Here is a 24,666-nt window from a genome sequence, read left to right as displayed (position 1 = left end):
CCTCCTGATGAGAGGCAATGAGAAGGACACGACATCACCTATGGGATATTCTTACCCCAAAATGCTTAACCTGAATCTACTCATGAGGAAGCAGTAAGACAGATCCAGAATGTGGGGCATTCTACATGAACACTGACCAGGGCTCTTTAAAACTGACATTGTCATAAGAGACTTCAAAAGAAAAAAAAAAGCAGACAATTGTTCTAGGTTAAGAGAGACTAAAGAGACATAACTAAATGCAATGTGCCATTCTTTATTAAAAAATTTTTTTTAACCTATAAAGGACATTACAGGGACAACTACAGAGATTTGAATATGGAATTATATGAGTTTAGATTGCATCATTAAAATTTCTTGGATATGATTAACACTATAGTCATTATATATTGGGCTTCCCTGGTGGCTCAGAGGTAAAGAATCCGCCTGCCAATGCAGGAGACATAGCTTCAGTCTCTGGGTTGCAAAGATCCCCTGGAGAAGGAAATGGCAACCCACTCCAGTATGCTTGCCTGGGAAATCCCATGGACAGAGGATCGTGGGGGACTACAGTCAACGGGGCTGCACAAGAGTTGGACACCACTTAGCAACTAAACAACAATATTATGTATTGTAGAAAAATGTTCTCGTTTCAGGAAATTTATACTGAGTACTTCAAGCTGAAGTGCTACGATATCTGCAACTTACTTTCAGAAGTTTCAGAGAGAGAGAAACAAATGTGGGCAAAATGTCAATAACTGACAAATGGAGGTCTCTAGGCAAAAGGTATGTATACATGGGTGTATATATATATATTCATACAGTGAGTGTCCACTGTATGATTAGGTGTGACAAGACAAAAAGTTAGGGGGAGGAAGGGAGTGGAGGGGGACACTCTAAAGAGGGGAGCTCAGGGCTGGGTGAGGAGGCACAGGGGTCACAGGCAAGGGCAGTTCTCACGCAGCAGCCCGCACACTGGGCGTGGGCCCGGCCCGGACACTGGAGTCACCCAGGCCAAGCAGACACAGTCCTGGAGCGACTCACCCCCTAAACGAGGTCAAGCTAACATATGGGCACATCAGCTTAGAAGGACAGGCCCTGTGGGAAACAACCAGGGCCCAGGGAGACCAGCAGGGCAGCCCTCAGCTGGGGCAAGGCTATCCGGAGCAGGGGCCCTAACCCACCTCTGCCTGAGCCATAGGAAGGAGCTGGGTCTGGCCAAGGCCCACCCCCCCACAAAAAACCCCAAGGGGCAACAGTCTGAGTATATCCTCCTGTGTGAGGAGCCAGGCTAAATATGGAGCCCAGACATAAGATGCCGCTCAAAACAGATTTTCCTGGAAAAGACCATCTGGCACAGAATGTCTACAGCATCGTCTGTCGCGAGAGGCAGTGTCGTTCTCCTGCAAGCCAACGTCGTCTGGGATGGGAATGCCTCGATCCTGGCTCTCTAGAAGACCCCAGCTGAGCGCCTCAGTTTTCTCCAAATTCATCTCCTCGCTCCAGAAGAGAAGGTGTTCAGTCCCATCACCCTCCTAACTTGCATCTCCAAGGAAGAAGAGGAAGACTGGGGACAGAAGTCCCAGCTTCAAACAGTTCTGTGTGCCTTGTGCTCAGCCATTTTTGACTCTGTACAACCCAATGGACTGTAGCCTGCCAGGCTCCTCTGTCCATGGGATTTTCCAGGTAAGAATACTGGAGTAGGGTACCACTTCCCCATCCAGGGATCGAACCAGGTCTCATGTGTCTCCTGCATTGCAGGCAGAATCCCTACCCACTGAGCCATCAGTTCCTCCCAAGTGCAGATCCTGATTCTGTCACTTACTAACTAGGTGACTTGGAACAAGCAAGTTTTCCTGAACTGACTCTTTGCGACCCCATGGACTATAGCTCACCAGGTGACTCTGTCCATGGAATTCTCTAGGCAAGAATATTGGAGTGGGTGGCTTTTCCCTTCTCCAGGGGATCTTCCCAACCCAGGGATCAAACCCAGGTCTCCTGAACTGCAGGCAGATTTTTACCATCTGAGCCATCTGGGAAGCCCTCCTGAGCCTAAGTATCCACTAAACAGAAACAATGGGCGTACTTCCCTGTGTAGAAGAGTATTGAGCACCGTGGCCATGCATGAGTATGGAAGCTGGGTGACATCATGTCCCCCCAGCCCTCTCAGTCCTTCCAAGAGCAGCAGCAAGTCCTTCTTTCCAGCTAATTGCTCCACCCCCCACTTCAGGAAACACTCAGGGTCAGATCAGCTGGGGAGCACATACCCGTAGCTGTCAGACCAGGACAAGCAGGAGGGAAGCCCCTCGGGCTGCTGCGTGAGAACTGCCCTTTCCTGTGACCCCCTGTGCCTCCACACCCAGCCCTGAGCTCCCTTCTTTAGAGTGTCCCCCTCCACTCCCTTCCTCCCCTGTAACTTTTTGTCTTGTCACACCTAATCATACAGTGGACACTCACTGTATGAATATATATATATACACCCATATATACATACCTTTTGCCTAGAGACCTCCATTTGTCAGAAGCCCCTCAGGCTCCTGGCACTTCTGGGACTACAAGGCACAAGCCACCCAAGCACTGTGGCTTTAGTCCCTCCCTTCAAAGGCACCAGCAAGGGAGGCCTTCCAAGGGCTTTCCAGTCACCCTCCTCTCTTGAGCTGGGCCACCACCCACCCACTCATCCTACTGTGTGGAACCCTCTGGTTCAGCCATGACCTGGGGACCTGCCCTGTTTCCACCAGGACCAAACTCTGCAGTAGCCCCATTCAAAAGGCACTGTCTCTCACCATAGGCTGGGGATAGGGGGCTTTTGAGAGGGAAAGTGGGTGTGACGTGAGAGATGTGAGGTGAGTAAAGAGGGCTTCTGGCCCATTTTGCTGATTGAGAGATCACAGGTCATAGAATTTGCAGTGTCGTTGGGAGGCGGTATTTCTAACCTCTCAAGGAAGAGGTGGAAAATGACTATATCTGCCCAGGGCAACAGACTAGGCTTGGAGGTGATCCCAATGCCCCTTCCCCACTCTACTTCGAGCTGAGTATCCTCCATTAAGCAGCTCTTGTTTCTAAGGTCTGAAAGAAGGAGCTGGAGAACCCAGGAAAGTCCAAATGCCTCTCCCCGAGCCCAGGCTGCCCACTGACCCTGGCTGAGCCCTGAACCCTCTACTTGCTCCTCATTCACCCGCTCATCGAGTTCAGCCTGGTTTATCCTGAGCTTGTCAAGAATTCTCAGACCCACTTCCATTGTGGCTGATGTCCCCAGTTCTCTCCCAGGGCCCCCCACGATGGCCCTAAGATGAAGGGATGGGCTGAGGCAGCAGCCCCCTGGACCGGTGCAGAGACAATGCCCCCAGTTCTGACTCAGGGAGCCCCCAGGTCCTCCAGGGACAGCAAGAGTTAGAATACATCCTTCTGGGTGTGGGGGGTTGTATCAGGCAGAGGGTCCCCACATCTGGACTCCCTGCCCCACCCCAGCCCCACCAGCGACTCCGAGGACCCCTCCTTCCCTGCAGCTGCCATAGCCATTATGTGCTTTACCCGCTGCTGCCTGCCACGCCCCCATACAAGCCTTGCTCAGCGGCAGAGCTGGGAGCGCTGAGGCCTGGCCGCCAAGCCAGGCTGTCAAAGTTGGGAAACTGGAAAGAGAAATAAATCCTCAAAGCTGCTCCGTGGTAAAGGTGGCTGCCAGCAGGCCTGGCACTGAACACCCCAGGTCCCTGGCCACCAAGCTCCCACTGGCACCCCATCAAGGTACACATATACACTCGGATTAGACAAATGGGGAGGGGGCATCAGGGGACAATTGGGCTGCCAGCCCTAATCCTCCCTGCAGGCTGGCCTGGGGCTCTCTAGCGGTGCCCTCTCTCCCTGGCCCAGACTCTGCCATCCCGGGCTTCCTCTTTCGGCCCCATCTCCATGACAACCGTATCCTTCGGATGCTCCAGCCGCCACGGAATTGATCTCGCAATGTAGCTTTGTTAGCAGACCCAGGCGGGCACGGAGGGCGGAGGGCCGCGCCGCCACCCAGCATGCAGCCCCCCAACCCCAGCAGCCCCCCCCCCGGCCCCCAGCCCGGCTTCGGGAGGGGCGGGGTCCGGGAACACGCCGGCCCTGGGGACAAGGTGGCCCCGCGCGGCCCCACTCACCGCTCCTGCTCCCGGTCGCTGGGTCCAGCCTCTCACGGCGGGGCCATGAAGAGGCTACCGTGGACCGGCCGTCCCGCTCCGCCACCGCCTGTCGGGGCTCCCGCGCTCACTGCTACCCGTTCAGGTGTCGGAGCCGCGGCTGTGGAGAAGCAGAGCAGAGATGGGGGGGACGGAAGGCAGGAGGGAGGGAAGGAAGGGGAGAAGGAGGGAGGGAGGAGCGGGAAGGGCGGGGAAGGGCGGGGGCACTGCGGGCGGGGGCGGGAGGAACGGATCCGCGAGGCGACAGCGGCCACCGAGGCCGCCCGCCCGCCTGCCCGCCTCTCTGCACTGAGGGCCGGATCGCGCAACCCGACCCGCCGCTGAGAAGAGGCGGCCAGACCCGTCCCGCACCAGCCCGCGCCGGCCCTTTAAGAAAGTGGGGGAGGGGAGCGCTGCGAGGTTCCGCCCCCCCTCCGAGCCCAGGCAGCTCCGGCGGTCCTCCAACCCCCGGCCAGGCGGCCAGACCCAACCGGCCCGCTCAGCCGGACCCTAGGGCCCCAGACCCTGAGCCCTCGGGATCCACCCTCCTCGAGGTGAAGGAGAGAGCGGGTTCTTGCCCTCCCCCTGGTCTGTGGTCTGACTCCTTGCCCTCCACATCCCCCAACACACACACAACACACACACACACACACACACACACATGCCCAGGGAGACCCAAAGGACAGAGAGGAAGGAGGAGTGCAGGAACCATGGTGGAAGATCCCAGAGACAGGGAGGCTGAGCCCTCCCTCCCTACCTCCAGACCTACTGGGACAGACAGAGGGACGGACAGACCTGGGCTATAGGGGTAAGAAGAGAAGGGGTCTCCAGACAGAGCTGCAAGGAATGCAGTGAGGAGGGGTGCAGGAGAGAGGGAGGAGGGGGACAGATGGGGGGGGGCGAGGAGTGCAGAGTCTCAGTGCCAATCAGGAGCCCAGTGCTGCCCCACAGACGCTGCTAGTCACCACTGGGGAGCCCTCCCCCAGCCCAGGACCCTAGCTCTGAGGAGGTGGTTGACAGAATTGTGCTTGGGCTACACACTAAAAAGAACATGCTGGCTGTGAGCCTCCTACAGAGCAAGATTCCACTTCTCAGGGGGGTGATAAAGGCCCCCTCCCCCCGCCCCGCACAGGGATCTGGGGAGACAGGAGCTGTGAGAAGCCAGGGAGGGTGAGCAGACCCCGTGCCACAGAGAAGGGAGATCAGATTATAGTCCAGCCTACCACAAGGAAGCCACTCTCTACCCGTCTCCTTCCACTCCAGCCCCCAAGGACTGTTCATTACACCCAACTCCTTCCCACCTCCACGTCTTTGCAAGTATTCCACCCTCTGCTCCATCAGGCCTTGATCCCGCTGTGCTCAACGAACTCCTACCCAATGCTCAAATCCCTGCTTCCAGCAACTAGAGGCACAGGGTCTGAGCTGCGATCAGTCTCCTCCTGCTTCATCTGGGGTACAGCTGGAGCTGGGGTTTCATCCACCCTGGTGACACTTCTGCTATTAACAGTGCATCTCCCATGTTCCAGAGTCCATACTAAATGCTTTCCACGTGTTAGAGTTCACCCTCAAAACAGTCCTACAACCTATTTTACAGATGAGGAAACTTAAGACTCCAAAAGCATAAGCCAGGAGGTCTGATCCTATAGACACAGCTGAGCAGTTAAGAGGGAAGCCTGGCATGCTGCAGTTCCTGGAGTCACAAAGAGCTGGACATGACTTCGAGACTGAACAGCAGCGTGTCAATAGTATCATTGGCCTCTGTCTGTGGAACACTGCACTGTGATGCTGGGTGCTTCCTATGTGACTCCCCATCTAACCCTCCCAGTGGTTTTGCAGTACAGACATCACTATCTCTATTTCTCATGCAAAGAAACAGATGTTAAGAGAAAGTGAGAAACTTTCAGGAGATAGTGAAGGACAGGGAGCCCGGCATGCTGCAGTCCATGGGGTTGCAAAGAGTCAGACACAACTGAGAGACTGAACAACAACAACTCATGGATTGGATTATTTCATCTCTACCTGAACAGACTCTGACCCCTTGAACACAGGTCTGCCTTGTTCACAGTGCACCCTCAGCACCTCATACGCAGTACGGCTTAATAACTACATGTGGAAAGAGAAAACAGAGGGAAGGTCCTGCTCTCTCTGCACTTGATCTGGGCCAGATTGGTACCAGAACCTAGTCCCTGGGCGGGATCTGCTCCCCAACCTTCCAAACTCTGGGGGCCTGCTGCAGGGGGCACGAGCTGGCCAGAGACAGGAAACCCAGGTTCTAGTCTGGCCACGGCTGCTTCCTGGCTGCGTGGCCACGGGCAGCTGTATCCCCTCCCTGAGCCTCATTTTCCCATGTCCAGTGGGACTAGCTCAAAGGGCTACAAGGGACAGTCACAAGGCCCCAGGTGAGCTCTGAGTGAGAGAGCGCTTTGGGTGCCGTGCACATGGGCAGAGGGTTACCGTTACTATTCCTTGTAGCCACTTTTACCTTGAAAGAGAACAAGGTCAGCGTCCCCCCAACCAGCAGCCAAAATGCTCTGTATTCCCTGACATCCCTCTAGGAAGGGAGAATCAGCAACTTCTCCCTCTCCTCCTGAGGAGGAGTCTCAGGAAGGTGCTCCTAAAGGCTGGATGGGGCAGGAGACGCAGTTCCCAGCCCACCCAGCCCACCACAGCCTCTGCCACTGCGAGGCCTCTACTCTTCCTCAGCCTGGACAAGGTGTGGCATCCAGGGAGGAGAAGAGGCCAGGACCTGAGACCTACTAACTAGGGGAAGGCATTCAGGTCTAGCCCTGGCTCAGAGAACACTTGAAACATCCAATTCTCCCATCTGCCAGCCAGGAGACTGAGGCCTGGAGGAGAGACTGGGAAGGGATTCCCTGAGAAATCCCAGTGCACTCAATGAGTACCTACTGTATGCCTAGCTGTGCTCCAACCCCACCCCCAAGACAGAGGCTTAAGCCCACCAGTCCAGCATCCTCTCCTGATACCTCCCACCTCAAATGTGACATTTAGGATCCTGCTACATCCCAACCACTCCTAATGACCTCACTTTGCATACGTGGGTCCCCTGGCTTGGATGTCTTCCCCTTCACCCACTCTCACTTGGTGGATTCCGCTCATCCCTGTAGCCCCTTCCAGTCACTGTCCCCTTTTCTTCAGCCTGCTACAACAAAGCTCCTTAAAAAGCTGTGCACACTCTCCAATTCCTCTACCAATCCCTCATGAGCACACTCCAAGCCAACTCTCATCCTCTCATCCACACTCACTCCACCAACACCAGCACAGCTGCTGGGGACAGATGTCCAGGTTGGGCACTGCACAAGGCCCCCATGGTGCAAAGCGGTGGAGAGAGCTGAAATCCAGCCTGCTGCCCTCTCACCATGCTGTGTGCCTGCTGCAAAGTTACCTGTGACCGAGAGAGAGACACCTTTCCCTTTACACTGAGGGGTCTCCCTTTGTATGCCTGCATAGCCGGGTCTCCAGGAAGGGCCACCTTCTTCCCAGTATTTGTCCAAAGGGACTCGATAGTGGTCCTATGTGACCAGTACAATGCAAATCCAGAAGTCAATTCTCAAACCTTGTCTTAGGTTATTGGCAGCATTTGACATAGTTGATCACCCCCTTCTCCCAGAAATATGTTCTCCTCTTGTCTTTTAGGACCCACACTGCCCTGGTTCTCCTCCTCTTTCCAGCTATGCCTTCTTCTTTTCCTTTGGTGATTCCTCATCCCCCACCACCTCCAAATGCCAATGTGCCCCAGGGCTCAGGCCTCTGTCTTCTCCCCCTTGCACTACCATGCTGAGCCCACCTTGGCTTCAAGGCCCATCTAAACCTTGATGATTCTCACTGCATGATTCTTAAGCTCCAACCTTTTCCCCCTGAAGTCAGACCCACACACTCAACTGCTGGTCTGAAGGGTCCACTAGGATGTCCAAAGAGCAGCTCCAACTTAACCCAACCAAACCTTCCTCATCGCAGCCCATGTCAGCTGAGCCCCCCCTCAGCTCAGGCAGAAGACCTGGGAGTTATCTTTGCCTCTCCTTCTCTCAGCCCCCACATCCAAGCCCTCAAAAAATCCCATGGGATTTATTTTCAAAGCAGTGTCAGAGCAGCCACTTGTTATCAGCTCTAATGCCACTGCCTGGCTCGATCCTCTCTCACCAGGATTATTACTGTAACCTCCTACCTGGTCCCTTCCTTCTTCCACACAGCCCCACTATCAACATTCCCAACACTGCAGCTGAAGGGATCGTGTTCAGTGTAAGTCAGCTCATGTTATTCCTCTGCTCAAAATCTTCAAATGGCTCCCTTGTCACTAAGACTCAAGCCAAGTCTTGCTGCAAGGTCCTACTACAATCTGCCCCCAGTCACCTCTCTAATCTCATACCTGTCCAGCCACCCTGGCCTCCTGATTGTTCCTCTAACATACCAGGCACACTCTCACCTCAGGGCATTTGCATGTGCTATTCCTGGTGCCTGAGACATCCTCCCCCAGGTAGCTGCATGACTCACCCCTGACCCCCTTCAGCTCTCTGCTCAAATGTCACCTTCTCCAGCCACCCTATCTAAAATCCTACTCCCTCCCTTCCCCTTCAGCTGCTTCCCTTTCTTCCATAACACACATGTGTGTTCCCTCGCTTATTCTGGTTACTGTCTGTCTCCCTCCACTACCATCACTGGACCATAAGCTCCAGGAGGGCAGGAAATTTGTTCTGTCACTTCTGTAACCGTGCCATCCTCTTCCCTCATCATGGCACATGCTACACTGTGCCATTACTGTCTGGACTGGATGGTCCAGGGGGGCATGGACGCTTCTCCCACCTCTTTGGATCCCCAGCTCCTCCTGAGCCCAGGGCCAGCACGTGATAGCCACCAAAAAGGTGATAAAGCCCAAGAATGGATTCATGAGAGGTAATGGACAAACACACGCATGGCCCATGGGACTCTGACAGGGCCCAAGGTAGGAATGCTGTGCAGTGAGGAGAGGCAAGGAATCAGAGTGGCCAGAGGTGGACTCCTGGGAGCCCCAGGTTCTTGTCTGTAGAGCCCCAACATTACCTGCAATTCCTGGGTTAACTGGGAGGAAGTGGAATGTGAAAAGACCATTCTCTTTGGCAGCACCCCCCCCCACTATGAAGCTAATGATTCATCCATTCATTCAACATTTACTGGGCACCTACTGTGTGCCTGTATGCCAGGCCCGGGAGAGTGGGGTACAGGGCCTGAATGAAGATCTTCCCTCCACAGCTCACAGCCTAGCAGTGATTTCCCAGGGGAAATGTCTCTGTAGGTGGAGCTTCCTGGGGCAGGCAACTTATCTGCTTCTCTCCATTTATCACAAGATGAAAACAAATTTTAGGTATGGATGTTACTAGTCTCCTGCCTTCAGTCTCACCCAGACTGTGAACTCCAAAAAGGGCAGAAACTGTGTATCTTGTTATTACTGGATCCCCAGCATCTAGTAGGGGCCTGGAGTATAGCTGGAGCTCAACAGGTATTGAATGATGGGAACAAATGAATGAATAAATGAGTAGAATGAATAAATGAGTAGTAGAATAGGAGCATGCCCCGAAGAAGGGGAGGCTTACAGCCAAGAGGAGAAGGCAGGGTGAGCAAGATGAAGTAGAGAGAAGGTCCCCTGGAGGACAGCAAGGCCACGTGCAGGAGGGAAGGGAGGCCACTCAGGCTCTGAGAGCTGCCTGGCCCCCTCCCTCCCCCAGCACATGTGGCCCTGCCAGTACTGGTCCAGGGCCGGTGGACAAAGCCCCACAAGGAGTGCCAGGGACTCTCAGTGCCTAGAGACAGCCGGCCCCAGGCCCCGGGCACAGGCAAAGCCCGGCCCAGAACTTTGTCTGAGGGCCATTGTGGGCCTCTGGGAGCCAGTCCAAGGAGAATGCCGGGAACTGGCCAGGGTGGGATGGGGTGCGCCCCCTGCTTCCGGAGGTCCAGCTGGCCATCCAGGCCTGGATTAATGGGGGCTTAGGAAAAGGATCTCCTGCTCCCCCAAATCCTTACCCTCTGGGGAGCTCACAACACCCCATCTTAGGAAGTGGGGGCTGCTAGGATGAGAATGGCCAGTAGATCCCATCCAAGTCACTGAGGTCCAGGGGATGGGGCTCAGCTGGGACTCAGAGTTAGGGTTGAATCTGACCCTTCCCCTCACCCCACACGTTGCCCCAGGAAGCCCAGCCAGAAAGAAGAGGAAAAGGCTTTTTCAAAGCAAAGGGACATGTCAACTCCTGCCCGGGGAGGCACGGCCAACGGGGATGGTCCAGGGAGGGCGAGCTCCGGGCTAGAAGGGGAGCAGAGCGGGGTCCACAAGGGGTCTCGGTCTCCCTCTGCTGGCCCGACTCAGAATTACCAGAGCGTCTCGCGTCATAGGGCCACGCACCGTTCTGGGTCCTCCGTGCCGGGCAGCCGGTTTCCTCTCTCTCTCACTCATCCAGAAAGGAAGCGAATAGAGGTCATATGGGCCATCGCTCTGCCTCAGCACCAGGCTCAGCTGCGCCCCCAAGGTCCAGTCGCAGGACCTCTGTAACCAACCTCGGTCCTGGGATGCTTGCTCATTCTGAAAGTCCTTTACCTGCACCAACCTAAGTATTTCCTTAACTTGGTTCAGGCCGTCTCCAAAATCCATGCTCTTCCGCAATACAGATGGAAAACTGAGGCTCTACTGATTATCCTATGGTGATCCAGGCCCCTCTTTCTTGGAACTGAGGGGCGTGCCAGTCACTTCTCCCCAGCGCACTCGGGAAGGCAGGAGTCTAACTGATTGAGAAACGAGAGGCCGCCCCGCCCATCCCCTCTCGCAGCCCTTCAGAAAACAGTTCAGGAATGGGTTCTTTTGAGGTCGGGGCGCCATCTGCTGGTGCTTATAAGGATTGCGCCTGCACCACCATGCACAACCATGGGCTGAGACCTCGGGTAACAATTACAGCAGATGACTTTTATTAAGACTGTTATGTGAGCCAGGTTCATGCTAAGTTCTTCGCATTATCTCATTTCACACATTATCTCATTTCACCCACACGGAAACCCTATGAGGTGGACATGATTCAGCCCATTTTACCCAGAAAGGCACTGAAGCTAGGAAAAATAAGTGACCTAGGAAAATCCCATGGACGGAGGAGCCTGGTAGGCTGCAGTCCATGGGGTCGTGAAGAATCGGACACAACTGAGCGACTTCACTTTCACTTTTCACTTTCATGCATTGGAGAAGGAAATGGCGACCCACTCCAGTGTTCTTGCCTGGAGAATCCCAGGGATAGGGAGCCTGGTGGGCTGCTGTCTATGGGGTCGCACAGAGTCGGACACGACTGAAGCGACTTAGCAGCAGCAGCAGCAGCAGCAGCAGGGCAAAATATACCTCTAATGGAAAAGAGCCCACACTCCACCCCCTGGTACGCACTTTGTCCCTGGTGTATTTTAATTGGGCTCTTCCTCCTGCACTGGAGGTGATGGGGAACTGGCAGCTCTGGAATGAGCTCTATTAGGGAAGACATCCTGCTTCCCACTTCCCTCCCCAACCTTAGGTGCAATCCATCTCAGCTTAGCTTGCAGCTTGTGTGAAGGGATTCCTCAGTCTTTCTCACCTCATGAGTGCCCATGTCCTTCTCTCCTGACAGTTTGAGAGCTCCTCTCTGGCTGGATCAAGGCAAATCTGTTCCCATTTCCCCCTTTTCAGCACTGATCATTGGGTGCCCTCCATGCGCTAAACCCTTCTCATCTGGGATGGACCCCTGCTGACCCTACCCAGCCCCTTCCTCACCTCCTAGTTCAGGAGCTCAGGCAGGCACAGTGTCAGTGGCTGCAAGTGACAGAAACTGGCCTCAGTGAAATGGGGCTCAAATGAAAAGTCCAGGTGTAGATCCAGCTGCAGCAAGTATCAAATCCAGGCCCTAACAGTGACCTTTTTCCACATCTGCAGCCCAGTGTGGCTCAGGCAGCTCTGAGCACCCATCTAGCTTTGAGGGAAGAAGCCTGCCCAATGCCAAGAATGTAAGCAAAAGTCTTAGGGTTCAGTCTCATTGCCCTGGCCAACAAAATATGCCCAGCCCTGAGCTAGTCACTGTAGCCTAAGGAGCCACTGCCTGCCTTGGAGTGAGGAGTGGGATCAGCCCCAGGCAGTCTCTAGGGACTGATGGTGGGAAGGGGAAGGTTCCAAAGGGTAACAGGGGTTAGGAGTCACAGGATCCCTGCTGCTACACAGTAAACAGCCCTGATGTCCACAACACCTGGCCCTGGCGAAAGCCCACCTTTTCTTGACTCCAACTCATTTTTAAATTGCAGACCCCTTCCTAAATTATCCTACTTTCTTTCTTCCTTCCTTCATTCAACAAACTGTTGTTGGGGCATTACATATTCACTTCTGGCAAATGATATCAGTAAACAAAAGAGGAGGAAACCCTTGCCCCCTAAAAGCACTGCTAATGTGGGGGAGACAATGGACACAACAAATAAGTGAAATTTATAATGGTATAGACAATGACGAGAACTACAGGAGAAATAGGGCACCGCAGGAGGAGTCAGGAGGGTGGACAGGGTGAGGGGTGTTGAAACTTTAAATGGAGAACTGCTGTTAGACACCCTGAGAAGGTGAATTCGAGCACAAACAAGAAAGAGGTAAAAAGAATTTGTCATGTAGCTATCTAGGGGAGGAGAGTCCCAAGGAACAAGAAGAGCCAGTGCAAAGGCCCTGAGGTTAGAGTGCTGGGCATGCTTCTGGAACAGCTAGGAGCAAAGGCAGCAAGGGGAGAGTAGAGATGAGGCAGAGAAGGGTCCAGGGGACACCGGGCCTTGGAGGCCACTGTAAGGACTTTGAACCTGAGTGACATAGGAAGCCGCCCAAAATTTAGGACAAAGAACTAACCTGATTTGATGTATATGTTTAAAGGACCCCTCTGGCCACTATGTTGGAGATAGATAGGAGGGATCAGGGCTGAGCCTGGAGACCAGTGAGGCCACTGCAGAATTCCACGGTAGAGTTGGTGGGAACCCAGACCAGAGTGATAGCAGTGGAGCTGGTAAAAAGTGGGCAGACTCTGGATATATTTTGAAGTTAAAGCCAATAAGATGAGTTGAGGGATTGGGTGTGGGGCATCAGAGGAAAAAGGAATCAAGAGTGAACAAAATGTGAGGATCTGAACGACAGGAAGGATCGAGTCGCCGGAAACTAAGGTGGGGAAGTAAAGGTTTGAGGAGGACAGGTGAGAGTTGCGGCATCAGTTGGCCACCCAAGTGGAGATGTCAGATAGACAGGCAGATACGTCAGAAAGGTCCGGGCTAGAGACGGGCATTCGGGAAAAGTCATGAAGGCCGCCAAGGAGTCAGGTGGGGCATGTCAGAGGGCTTTCCATACACAGAGGTGGATGGGGGAAAGGAGAGCACCAAAAGAGGGGGGAAGGAACACCCCAAGAGGCAGAGGAAAAGCAGGAGAATGTGGGATCCCATCACCAAATGAAGAAACCATATCAAGGAAGGAGGAGATGGACCAAGCCAGGTGCTCCTGATGGATCACATGAGATGGGAAAGACCACTGGATTTAGCAAAACAGATGTCCCTAACTAAGGACCTTGATGGGAGCCATCATAGTGAGGATGCTTGAGGGGAACCTGATGAGAAAGGTATTATGAAATAAGAATTAACAAGCTTGACAGCAGCATTATTCATAAGAGCCGAAAGGTGGAGACAGCTTGAGAACCCAACAGATGAAGGGAAACACAGCGTAGCAGAGGAGACCTAGAGCCTGCTGCTGAGGTCTGTCCAGGGCCCTGGGTTTATCTCGTCCATAGAATTTGGGGCTTTGCTTTTTTCTTTTTTGGGCACATTGTATGGGTTGTGGGATCTCCGTTTCCTAACCAGAGAGCGAACTCAGCCCCTCAGCAGTGAAAGCACAGAATCCTAACCAACACTGGACCAACAGGGAACTCCCTGATTTTGCTTTTTAACCAATAATCTGGAAGACCTAGAAGCATGATTAGTGTGCTAAGAGAAAGTGGAAGATGGGGGGAAATGATATCTGAAGCCAAAAAGAGGCAAAAAAGTGACTGGTTAAGACCACAATGTCTGGATCCAAACTACGTGGTTCTGTTCCCCGCATTTATGACTGGGTCATCTTGGACAAGTTACTTAACCTGTGCTTCAATGTCATGATGCCTAAAATGGGAATAGGGCTTCCCTGGTAGCTCATCAGTAAAGAATCTTCCTGCAGTGCAGGAGACACAGGTTCAATCCCTGGGTCAGGAAGATCCCCTGGAGAAAGAAATGGTAACCTATTCCAGTAATTTTGCCTGGGAAATCCCATGGACAAAGGAACCTGGCAGGCTACAGTCCATGGGGTCGAAAGAGTCAGACATAACTTAGCAACTAAAACTACAACAACAAAATGAGGATAACAGCAGCTCCTCAGTAGGATTGTTTGCAGGCCTGAATGAGTTAGCTCAGCATCTGGCATGTGGTGGGGGCTTTCCTGCTGGCTCAAATGGTAAAGAATCTGCCTGCAAAGCAGGAGACATGGACTCCATCCCTGGGTCAGAGAGACTCCCTAGACAAGGGAATGGCTACCCACTCCAGTATCCTTGCCTGGAGAATTCCATGGACAGAGGAGGCTGACATGCTACAGTCCATAGGGTCACAAAGAGTCAAGCATGACTGAATGATCCCCCCTTTTCACTTTTTTTTTGGCACATTGTGTGTGTGAGTTTGCCACCGTCATCCTTATCAGGACTAGCTGGATGGTTAAGTGAAAACCAACAAAATGAAATTTAATGAGGACAAATGGAAAAGCCAACGTTCAAATTCCAACAAAGCAATTGTACAAGTTCAAGGTCAGGAAGACCTAGCTGGGCACCCATCCATTCACCTGTCCATGAGAAACAGCCCCAAGTGTCCAGCTGATTGCCCGGGCAATGGCAGCCAAGCCTGTCCTTATGACCTTCAGTGGAATTCACTGAGGTATAGCATCCAAAACCAAGGAGATAACAAGCCCATTGTGTTTGAAGCATCGAACTCAGTGGTGAAGATCATTCTTTGTTGGATGGAGTGTAAAATGGTATAACCACTTTGTAAAAAGGTTGCGTGGTTTCTTATAAAACTAAATACACACCTACCCTATGACCCAGCAATTCCACTCCTAGGTACTCAAGAAAAATGAAAACATATGTTCACACAAAGACTTATACAAGAGTCAGTTCAGTTGAGTCACTCAGTCGTGTCCAACTCTTTGCGACCCCATGGACTGCAGCATGCCAGGCCTCCCTGTCCATCACCAGCTCCTGGAGTTTACTCAAACTCATGTCCATTGAGTCGGTGATGCCATCCAGCCATCTCATCCTCTGTCGTCCCCTTCTCCTCCTGCCTTCAATCTTTCCCAGCATCAGGGTCTTTTCCAATGAGTCAGTTCTTCACATCAGGTGGCCAAAATATTGGAGCTTCAGCTTCAGCATCAGTCCTTCCAATGAATAGTCAGGACTGATTTCCTTTAGGATGGACTGGTTGGATCTCCTTGCTGTCCAAGGGACTCTTAAGAGTCTTCTCCAACACCACAGTTCAAAAGCATCAATTCCTTGGCACACAGCTTTCTTTATAATCCAATTCTCACATCCATACATGACTACTGGAAAAACCATAGCTTTGACTAGACAGACCTTTGTGGGCAAAATAATGTCTCTGTTTTTTAATATGCTGTCTAGGTTGGTCATAACTTTTCTTCCAAGGAGCAAGTGTCTTTTAATTTCATGGCTGCAAGTCACCATCTGCAGTGATTTTGGAGCCAAAAAAAATAAAGTTTCTCACTGTTTCCCCAAATATTTGCCATGAAGTGATGGGACCAGATGCCACAATATTAGTTTTCTGAATGTTGAGTTTTAAGCCAACTTTTTCACTCTCCTCTCTCACTTTGATCAAGAGGCTCTCCAGTTCTTCTTTGCTTTCTGACATAAGGGTGGTTTCATCTGCATATCTGAGGTTATTGATATTTCTCCCGGTAGTCTTGATTCTAGCCTGTGCTTCATCCAATTCAGTATTTCTCATGATGTACTCTGCATATAAGTTAAATAAGCAGGGTGACAATATACAGCCTTGATGTGCTCCTTTCCCAATTTGGAACCAGTCTGTTGTTCCGTGTCCAGTTCTAAGTGTTGCTTCTTGACCTGCATACAGATTTCTCAGGAGGCAGGTCAGGTGATCTGGTATTCCCATCTCTTGAAGAATTTTCCAGTTTGTTGTGATCCACACAAAGGCTTTGGCATAGTCAATAAAGCAGATGTTTTTCTGGAACTCTCTTGCTTTTTCGATGAGCCAATGGATGTTGGCAATTTGATCTCTGGCTCCTCTGCCTTTTCTAAATCCAGCTTGAACATCTGAAAGTTCATAGTTCACATACCGTTGAACCCTGGCTTGGAGAATTTTGAGCATTACTTTGCCAGTGTGTGAGATGAGTGCAATTGTGCGACAGTTTGAGCATTGTTTGGCATTGACTTTCTTTGGGATTGGAATGAAAACTGACCTTTTCCAGTCCTGGGGCCACTGCTGAGTTTTCCAAATTTGCTGGCATACTGAGTGCAGCACTTTCACAGCATCATCTTGTGGGATTTGAAATAGCTCAACCAAAATTCCATCACCTCCACCAGCTTTGTTTGCAGTGATGCTTCCTAAGACCCACTTGACTTCACATTCCAGGATGTCTGGCTCTAGGTGAATGATCACACCATCGTGCTTATCTGGGTCATGAAGATCTTTTTTGTATAGTTCTTCTGTGTATTCTTGCCACCTCTTCTTAATGTCTTCTGCTTCTATTAGGTCCATGCCATTTCTGTCCTTTATTATGCCCATCTTTTCATGAAAAGTTCCCTTGGTATCTCTAATTTTCTTGAAAAGGACTCTCATCTTTCCCCTTCTATTGTTTTCCTCTGTTTCCTTGCATTGGTCACTGAGGAAGGCTTTCTTATCTCCCCTTGCTATTCTTTGGAACTCTGCATTCAAATGAGTATATCTTTCCTTTTCTCCTTTGCCTTTCACTTCTCTTCTTTTCACAGATGTTTGTAAGGCCACCTCAGACAACCATTTTGCCTTTTTGCATTTCTTTCTCCTGGGGATGGTCTTGATCACTGACTCCTATACAATGTCATGAACCTCTGTCCATAGTTCTTCAGGCACTCTATCAGATCTAGTCCCTTGAATCTGTGTGTTACTTCCACTGTATAGTCGTAAGGGATTTGATTTAGGTCATATCTGAATGGTCTAACAATTTCCCCTACTTTCTTCAATTTAAGTCTGAATTTGGCAATAAGGAGTTCATGATCTGAGCCACAGTCAGCTCCCAGTCTTACTTTTGCTGACTGTATAGAGCTTCTCCATCTTTGGCTGCAAAGAATATAATCAATCTGATTTCGACATTGACAATCTGGTGATGTCCATGTGTAGTCTTCTCTTGTGTTGTTGAAAGTGGGTTCAACAACTTTGCTATGGCCAGTGTGTTCTCTTGGCAAAACTCTGTTAGCCTTTGCCCTGCTTCATTCTGGGCAAAGAATAGCAGCTTTATTTATAATGGCCTCAAACTGGAAACAGCCCAGATGTCCATCAAGAGGCAAATGGATTAACCAATTGCTATATATCCACAGTGGAATTCTACTCAGCAACAAAAAGAACAAACTATTGCTAGATGCCATAACATGGACAAATCTCCACAACATGGTGAATTAAATAAGCCATATGATTCCATTGTTAAGAAGGTCCAGAATGGGCAGAACTAGGCTAGGAAACTTTCTGGAGGGATGGGAATATTCTATATCTTGGAGGAATCAGGGCATATAAGTCTATGCATTTGTCAAAACTCAACCAATAATATATCTGTGTTTCATCTCAAAGAAGCATAGAACCATACACAAATATTGAACTCTATTAGTGACATGCATGTTGAAGGTTGGAGGGTGAAATGTACTGGTACCTGCAACTTACTTTGAAATACGCCCCCAAAATGCAAATGAACTGATGGAGGGAGGAGAGAGGCATAGATGATGAGACCAAATACAGTCTACTGCCCATTGTCAAGTCTGAGTGGTGGCCACACGGGTGTCTGCTGTAAAAAAGTTTTCAACTATTCTGTATGTTTAAAATCTGAATAATAAAATTTGGGGGTAAAAGATAACTGATGGTCAAAGTCTAGAGAAATGGACACATTCACAAGGCTGTTACCCACTAGGAGCCAAAAGTGCTGCCACCTTCTGGAAACCAATTTGTCAACATGCATCAAAATGTTTCTCAGGTGGCTCAGTGGTAAAGCATCCACTTGCAGTGCAGGAGACTCAGGTTCGATCCCTGGGTTGGGAAGATCCCCTGGAAAGGGAAATGGCAACCCACTCCAGTGTTCTTGTCAGGGAAATCGCATGGACAGAAGGGCCTGGCGGGCCACAGTCCGTGGTGCCCCAAAGACTTGGACACGACTTAGTGACTAAAGAGCAGCAGTAGTGGCATCAAAAGCCTTAAAGATGTTCCTGCTCTTCAACCTGTAGTTCCACTGATAGGAATTTATCTTAAAAAAATAAAGATGGACGGGGACAAAGATGTAGCTACAAGATTGTTCACTGCAACGTTAATTATGATGGCAAAAAGTCCTAAATATCCTAAAACAGGGCAGGGGTTAGAGAAATCATGGCATCTTTAAGCACTGGAGTATTGTGCAGCAATGAAAATGGGGCATCACAAACATTTGGTGAAGTGGGAAGGCATGCTCTCTATGTATATACTAGTTGAGAAGGAAAAGCAGTTCTCTGGGGTTACCCTTCCCCTCACTAAGTTTCCAGCCCATGACACAGGATACTCCACACGTCATCCCAATCCCTGGAGTCCTTGCTGCTGCTGCTGCTAAGTTGCTTCTGTCGTGTCTGACTCTGTGCAACCCCATAGACAGCAGCCTACCAGGCTCCCCCGTCCCTGGGATTCTCCAGGCAAGAACACTGCAGTGGGTTTCCATTTCCTTCTCCAGTGCATGAAAGTGAAAAGTGAAAGTGAAGTCGCTCAGTTGTGTCCAACTCTTTGCAACCCCATGGACTGCAGCCTACCAGGCTCCTCTGCCCATGGGATTTTCCAGGCAACAGTACTGGAGTGGGGTGCCATTGCCTTCTCCGCCCTGGAGTCCTTGGGGAGTTTTAATTTCTCATCACAGCTGGTTCCGTTTCCCTATTTCCAGGAAATTCTCCATTTCCATCTGCGTCTTGCCTCCTGCAAGCACGGTCCTCTCTCCCCTGCCCTACCACTTGCTGCTGCTGCTAAGCTGCTTCAGTCGTGTCCGACTCTGTGCGACTCCATAGACTGCAGCCCACCAGGCTCCCCCGTCCCTGGGATTCTCCAGGCAAGAACACTGGAGTGGGTTGCCATCTCCTTCTCCAATGCATGAAAGTGAAAAGTGAAAGGGAAGTTGCTCAGTCGTGTTTGACTCCTAGAGACCCCATGGACTGCAGCCCATCAGGCTCCTCTGTCCATGGGATTTTCCAGGCAAGAGCACTGGAGTGGGGTGCCATTGCCTTCTCCGCTTGGGAACTCCCTAATTCCGTCACACTCCAGCGCCATCTGCTGGACTCACAACCTGACTTGGGCAAAGGGAGTGTTCACTGGATTTTATGGGAGGCTTTCCCCAGAGGTGCACGATTGCAGCCTTCATTCCCTCCCCCACTTTAAAGGGGGCTACTGCCAGTGGAACCCCAGTTTTCCCCGCTCCCATGCTGCCCGCCCCAGGCTCGGGGAGGAGTAAGGTGATGGAGCAAATGGTGGTTGGGGACAGAGCTCCAGAAACACTCTCCTACGTCTCAAGCATGGCCCCTGGAAACTGGAAATTCTTCTTTCTTTATTATCAGGATCTTTTCCTTCTCTTTGTTCCTTCCCTCAATCTTCCAGAGCAGAACTGTCTTCACAATCAAATGACCCATCAAGGTGTTAAGTTGAACAAACCTGTGTTTCTGCCCTAAAAGGCCTCCTACCACCAGATTTGACCTCCAACTTCATGAACATGGACTGGCATCAGTCCAGAAGGAAATTCCTAAGGAGCTAAAAGGGGTTGTCTCTGGGTGACAGGATTGAGGGTGTTTTTCTTTTTGTGTATTTTCTAATTTCCCTACAACAAACACATATTTTCTTGTGAACTGAGAAAGAAGTAGTCACCACAGAAGGAGCCACTCCCACCCAGAGTAACCCAGTAGAGATCTGCTCAGAAGATGAAGGGCTGGAAAGGTTTTTATGGGGAGGCGGGACCACCTAAGCTGGAGAGAAGGCTGGCTTAGGGTGGGAGGACACAGAACTCTCTGCTGCCAGTTGGGCACCTGTTCCATGCTCCACAGGGTGAGCTAGTTCCAACCAGGAGACAGCACAGTAAGGCCAGTTTGGATTCAGTAGAAGGAGCTATCCTACAATAGGACAGGCTGCCTATTAAGGCAGTGAGCTTCCTGTCACATGAGGTGTGCAAGCAAGATGGGCACCTGTCAGGAGAGTTAGAGAGATTTCTAGGCTGACTAAGAGAATGGACTAAGGGAATCTGAGATCCCTTAAAGTAACTCAGAGGGCATTTTTAGCTTCCCTGTCCAAACAAAGCGTCAGGAGAGCTCTGAGGCCATTTCTAACACTGGTAGCAGAGGAGATGGTCAGGGAGGACTTTCTGGAGGAGAAGGCCAGATCACTGTCATTCTGGCCCCTCAATCTCCACTTTGAGGGTATATATCTTACTGATTCCCCTGTCTAGGGTCCTCTAGCCCTTTCCAGATAAAAACACACAGGGCCTCAGCTGCTGCATTACTGCATGACCCTCAATGACTCCCTGTTTTTCTCTGGGCCTCAGTCTGCCCCTCTGTTCAATGGTCTCAGTTAAAACCATCCATATTTTTTTCTCCAAGGATGGCCAAACGGTTTCAGTCACACACTTAGATGCAGGGAGAGGTCACTGGCGGGTTTTCTTGAAGACCCTGGTTGTTTGCCAGCCTACAGCCCTTGGGACTTGGGCCTGATGCTTGGGTGAGATTCAACCAAGGGGGCAGGGGCTTCAGAGGCAGGCTAGGGGCTCAGCCTCTCATTACTGCCTCCCATCCCCACTGCTCCCCCAGCCCTCAGCCAAGGAAAAGGTCAGAAAGGGAACTGATGTTATTATAAGTTGTTTTTCCCATGGTGATGGGGGCATACACCTGAGCTCATCCCAGAGCCCCTGAACCCCTCCTCCCCAGATGCCTCTAGGAGGAGCCTCAAGTCCAAGTCTCCCTCCCCAGGCTGTCCAGGCCCTGACCAAGAGGGAGCGTGCTCACTGAGACAGGGAATGTCGGGGTCAGGTAAGGCCAAGAGATACCAACAAACCAGCACTCATGTGCAGATGAACGTATGCAGGGTATGCAGTGGTTAGAGCACTGGCTGTGAGGTCAGGCCAGCCTGGTCTGAGTGACCTTGGGCAAGTGGCTCCACTTCTCTGGGCCTGAGAGTTTGTTGCTGAGGATGAAATGAAAGCCACTGGCATGGCGAGGAGCTCATGGCTGCCTTTAATTACTGACACAGTCACTTGGAAGCAGAAACAAGCCACAGAGCCCCACGGAGGTTCTCCCCAGCCCTGAGCGCGTCTCTGTACCCTCAGCACACACAGTTCCAGGGCCACCCCTCACTCCCGTCGCCTCCTCGCCTCCGCTCCGCGTCCTCGGCTTCCCTCGTGTGGCCATTCTCGGTACTGCAGCAGCCTGCCCGGCTAACCCAGTGTACGGCCGGGGGTCTCTAGCCGCCTTGCTGGTCTCAGGCAGACAAGCCTCTTGTCTCCCAACCTTCAAAGCCTAATCATCATGCACAGAGGTCAGTCTCGACCCCTAGCTATGGCTCTGGATCCTTCTTGCTGGTTCCAGGCCGGTGGGAGGAGCCCAGGAAGCAACACTGCACCCTGCTGACTGGGGCGGTCATTGTGGGCAGGAGGTAGGGGAACATAGCACCTTCTTGAGAAAGATCAGTAATGATTCAGGGCCTCTGGAGATGTACACAGACACACAGACACACACACACACACACACACAAATATACACACACGTGGACATAAACACCCACATGGCTCAAGCTGCCACATGCATACACACACAGGCACACACCAGCCCTGTGTGCACACACTGTCCCACTCACATACAATGACATCACCCCCCAATTAGCCCCCTTTTTCATCCATCCATCCCTCTGTTCCCTGTGTTTCCCCTTGGCCCCCCTCTTGCCCACACTCTAAGGAAACCAGTGCTTGCTGTAAATTGCAAATACAAACTCCTTTCCCTGGCCTAAAGTCCTGGGTAACCTAGTCTACCCTTCAGACCACATCTCCCACCTCCACCCGCCTGCCCATTACTCACTATTTCTCCAGCAAAAACATACAGCACTCACTCACACATCAAGCCCATTCACTTACTATTTTCTCTCCCCAAAATATTTTTCCCCCAGATCCTCCACTGGCTGCCTCCTTCCCTTCTGCCTCAATTGAAATACCACCTTCATCCAGACCACCAAAGCTAAAAGGCTCCCTACCCTCCATTCTCTCCAAACATTCTTTCAAAATGTGTACCCCAATCATTAGAGAAATGCAAATCAAAGCCACAGTGAGATACCACCTCACACTCATTAGGATGACTACTAAAAAAATTAAGCAGAATATAACAAGTGTTGGTGAAGATGTGGAGAAATTTGGAACCCTTTTGCACTGTTAACGGGAATGGAAAAGGGTGCAGCCACCGAGGTAATAAATAATATGATGATTCCTCAAAAAATTAGAAGTAACATATGATCCTATCATTCCACCTCTGAGTATATACACAAAAGAATCAAAAGCAGGGTCTTGGGAAGATATGTGTACACCCACATTCACAGAACCATTATTTACAACGGCCAAGCGGTGGAAGCAACCCAAGTGTTCATCGACACAAGAATGGATAAACAAAGGGCAATATATACATACAGTGGAGTATTATTCAGCCATAAAAATGGACGGAATTCTGATACACGCTACAAAATGGATGAATCTTGAGGACATTATGCTAAGCAAACTAACCCAGTCACAAGAAGACAAAGAGTGCATGATTCCACTTATTTGAGCTACATAGCGTAGGCAAATTCTTGGGGATAAAAAGGAAAATGGTGGTTGCCAGGGCTGGAGAGGGTGCAAGGAATGGGGAGCTGTTTAATGGATACAGAGGTTCAGTTTTGAAGAATGAAAAGAGTTCTGGAGATAGATGGTGGTGATGGTTACACAACAATGTGAAAAGATTCAATGTCACTGAACTGTATACTTAAAAATGGTCACAAACATTTTATATATATTTATATATATATCTTACCACTATGAAAAATAATAAATAAAAATATGCATTGAAACATTTGCTTGTTTAATCCTACCTTACTCACTGAATTGTGAGCTCCGGGAAAGCAGGGCTCTGTCTTGGTAGTGCATCTGTTACGTGCTGCCAGTCACTGAAGGCTGGGGAACGTGTGACACGAGGCGCCCACCTACCCGAGGCTCAGCGCCTGGCAGAGGGAGAAAGAAAGACGCTGAATAACCAAGTAAACAAAATTATCACCTATCAAGTGAAATGTAAGAGCAGCTTCACCAGGAAGACAGTAGCTAGCACAGCCAGGCATACCATCCGGAGGAGGGGACATTTATGTGGGACCCAAGAAATGAGAGTCAGTCTCCAAGCATTTGAGAGACCAGAGCTGCAGAGAGAGGGAGCGGCAAGTGCAAAGGCCCTGAGGTGAGCCTGGTATGCTAGAGGAACAGCAGGGAGAGGAGGAGGGGAGGCAGGGGAAAGGGGAAAGGAGGCGGACCCAGGAGGGAAAGGGGATGGAGGGCATTCTTGGAGGCAGAGGAGGGAGGTCTCACCAAGTCACCAACCTCCTTTTCCACAACACATGAGCTTCTGTGAGTGCTGGCTTCTAAGTGCCAAGCTCCACACTAAATGCTCTTTGTGTGTTAGCTCAGAGAATGTTCACAGCAGTCTTTGGGGCAAGTGCAGTCATTATCCTGAGATATCAAGGAGGAAGTAAGGTCAGAGAGCTTGGGTGAGTTGGTGAGACTATAACAGGAGGCAAACAGTGGCAAGGGAGTCTTAAGTACCCCAGACAACCTGCTCTCAGAGGCCCAGTCGGGGGAGGCTCCTTCCTCCCCACCCCGCTGCACTCCCACCCCCCACTGCCTCTGTAGGAGCCAGGTTGCTGGCTGATCCCTGCCACAGGGCTTCTCCTCCTCCCTTCAGTTCAGTTCAGTTCAGTCGCTCCGTAGTGTCCGACTCTTTGCGACCCCATGAATTGCAGCACACCAGGCCTCCCTGTCCATCACCAACACCCGGAGTTCACTCACTGCCCCTCAAAAGCAAGCCAAGGAGAAAGAACCCACCTCTCTTGTTCACCCAGTTGGGGTGGCACTGGGAGAGGGGAGACAGAAGCCCCTACAGCTTCACAACAGCCTGCTTCGAAGGTCCCTCTGCAAGTCCTGACCTTGGGGAGCCCTGTCTTAGGGGGAAGGAGCCAGGAGTCCTCTGGGGCTTGC

At 51.1% G+C, this 24,666-nt stretch overlaps 1 protein-coding gene across 1 annotated transcript in view; it reads right to left on the bottom strand.

Moving 5' to 3' along the window:
* PSD2 (pleckstrin and Sec7 domain containing 2) overlaps window positions 1-23,646 on the bottom strand; it is a 75,235-nt gene extending 51,589 nt beyond the window's left edge. The window contains exons 1-2 of the mRNA XM_070374448.1: window positions 23,517-23,646; window positions 4,119-4,257 (exon numbers count right to left, since the gene is read on the bottom strand). The gene's annotated coding sequence lies outside the window, so the exon portion shown is untranslated. The remainder of the gene's footprint in view (window positions 1-4,118; window positions 4,258-23,516) is intronic.
* Window positions 23,647-24,666: the final 1,020 nt, after the last annotated feature.

This window comes from Bos mutus, chromosome 7, assembly GCF_027580195.1.
Source record: "Bos mutus isolate GX-2022 chromosome 7, NWIPB_WYAK_1.1, whole genome shotgun sequence".
Lineage (NCBI taxonomy): Eukaryota > Metazoa > Chordata > Mammalia > Artiodactyla > Bovidae > Bos > Bos mutus.
Note: the sequence above shows the minus strand (reverse complement) of the source record. Positions and strands in the feature narration are given on the sequence as shown.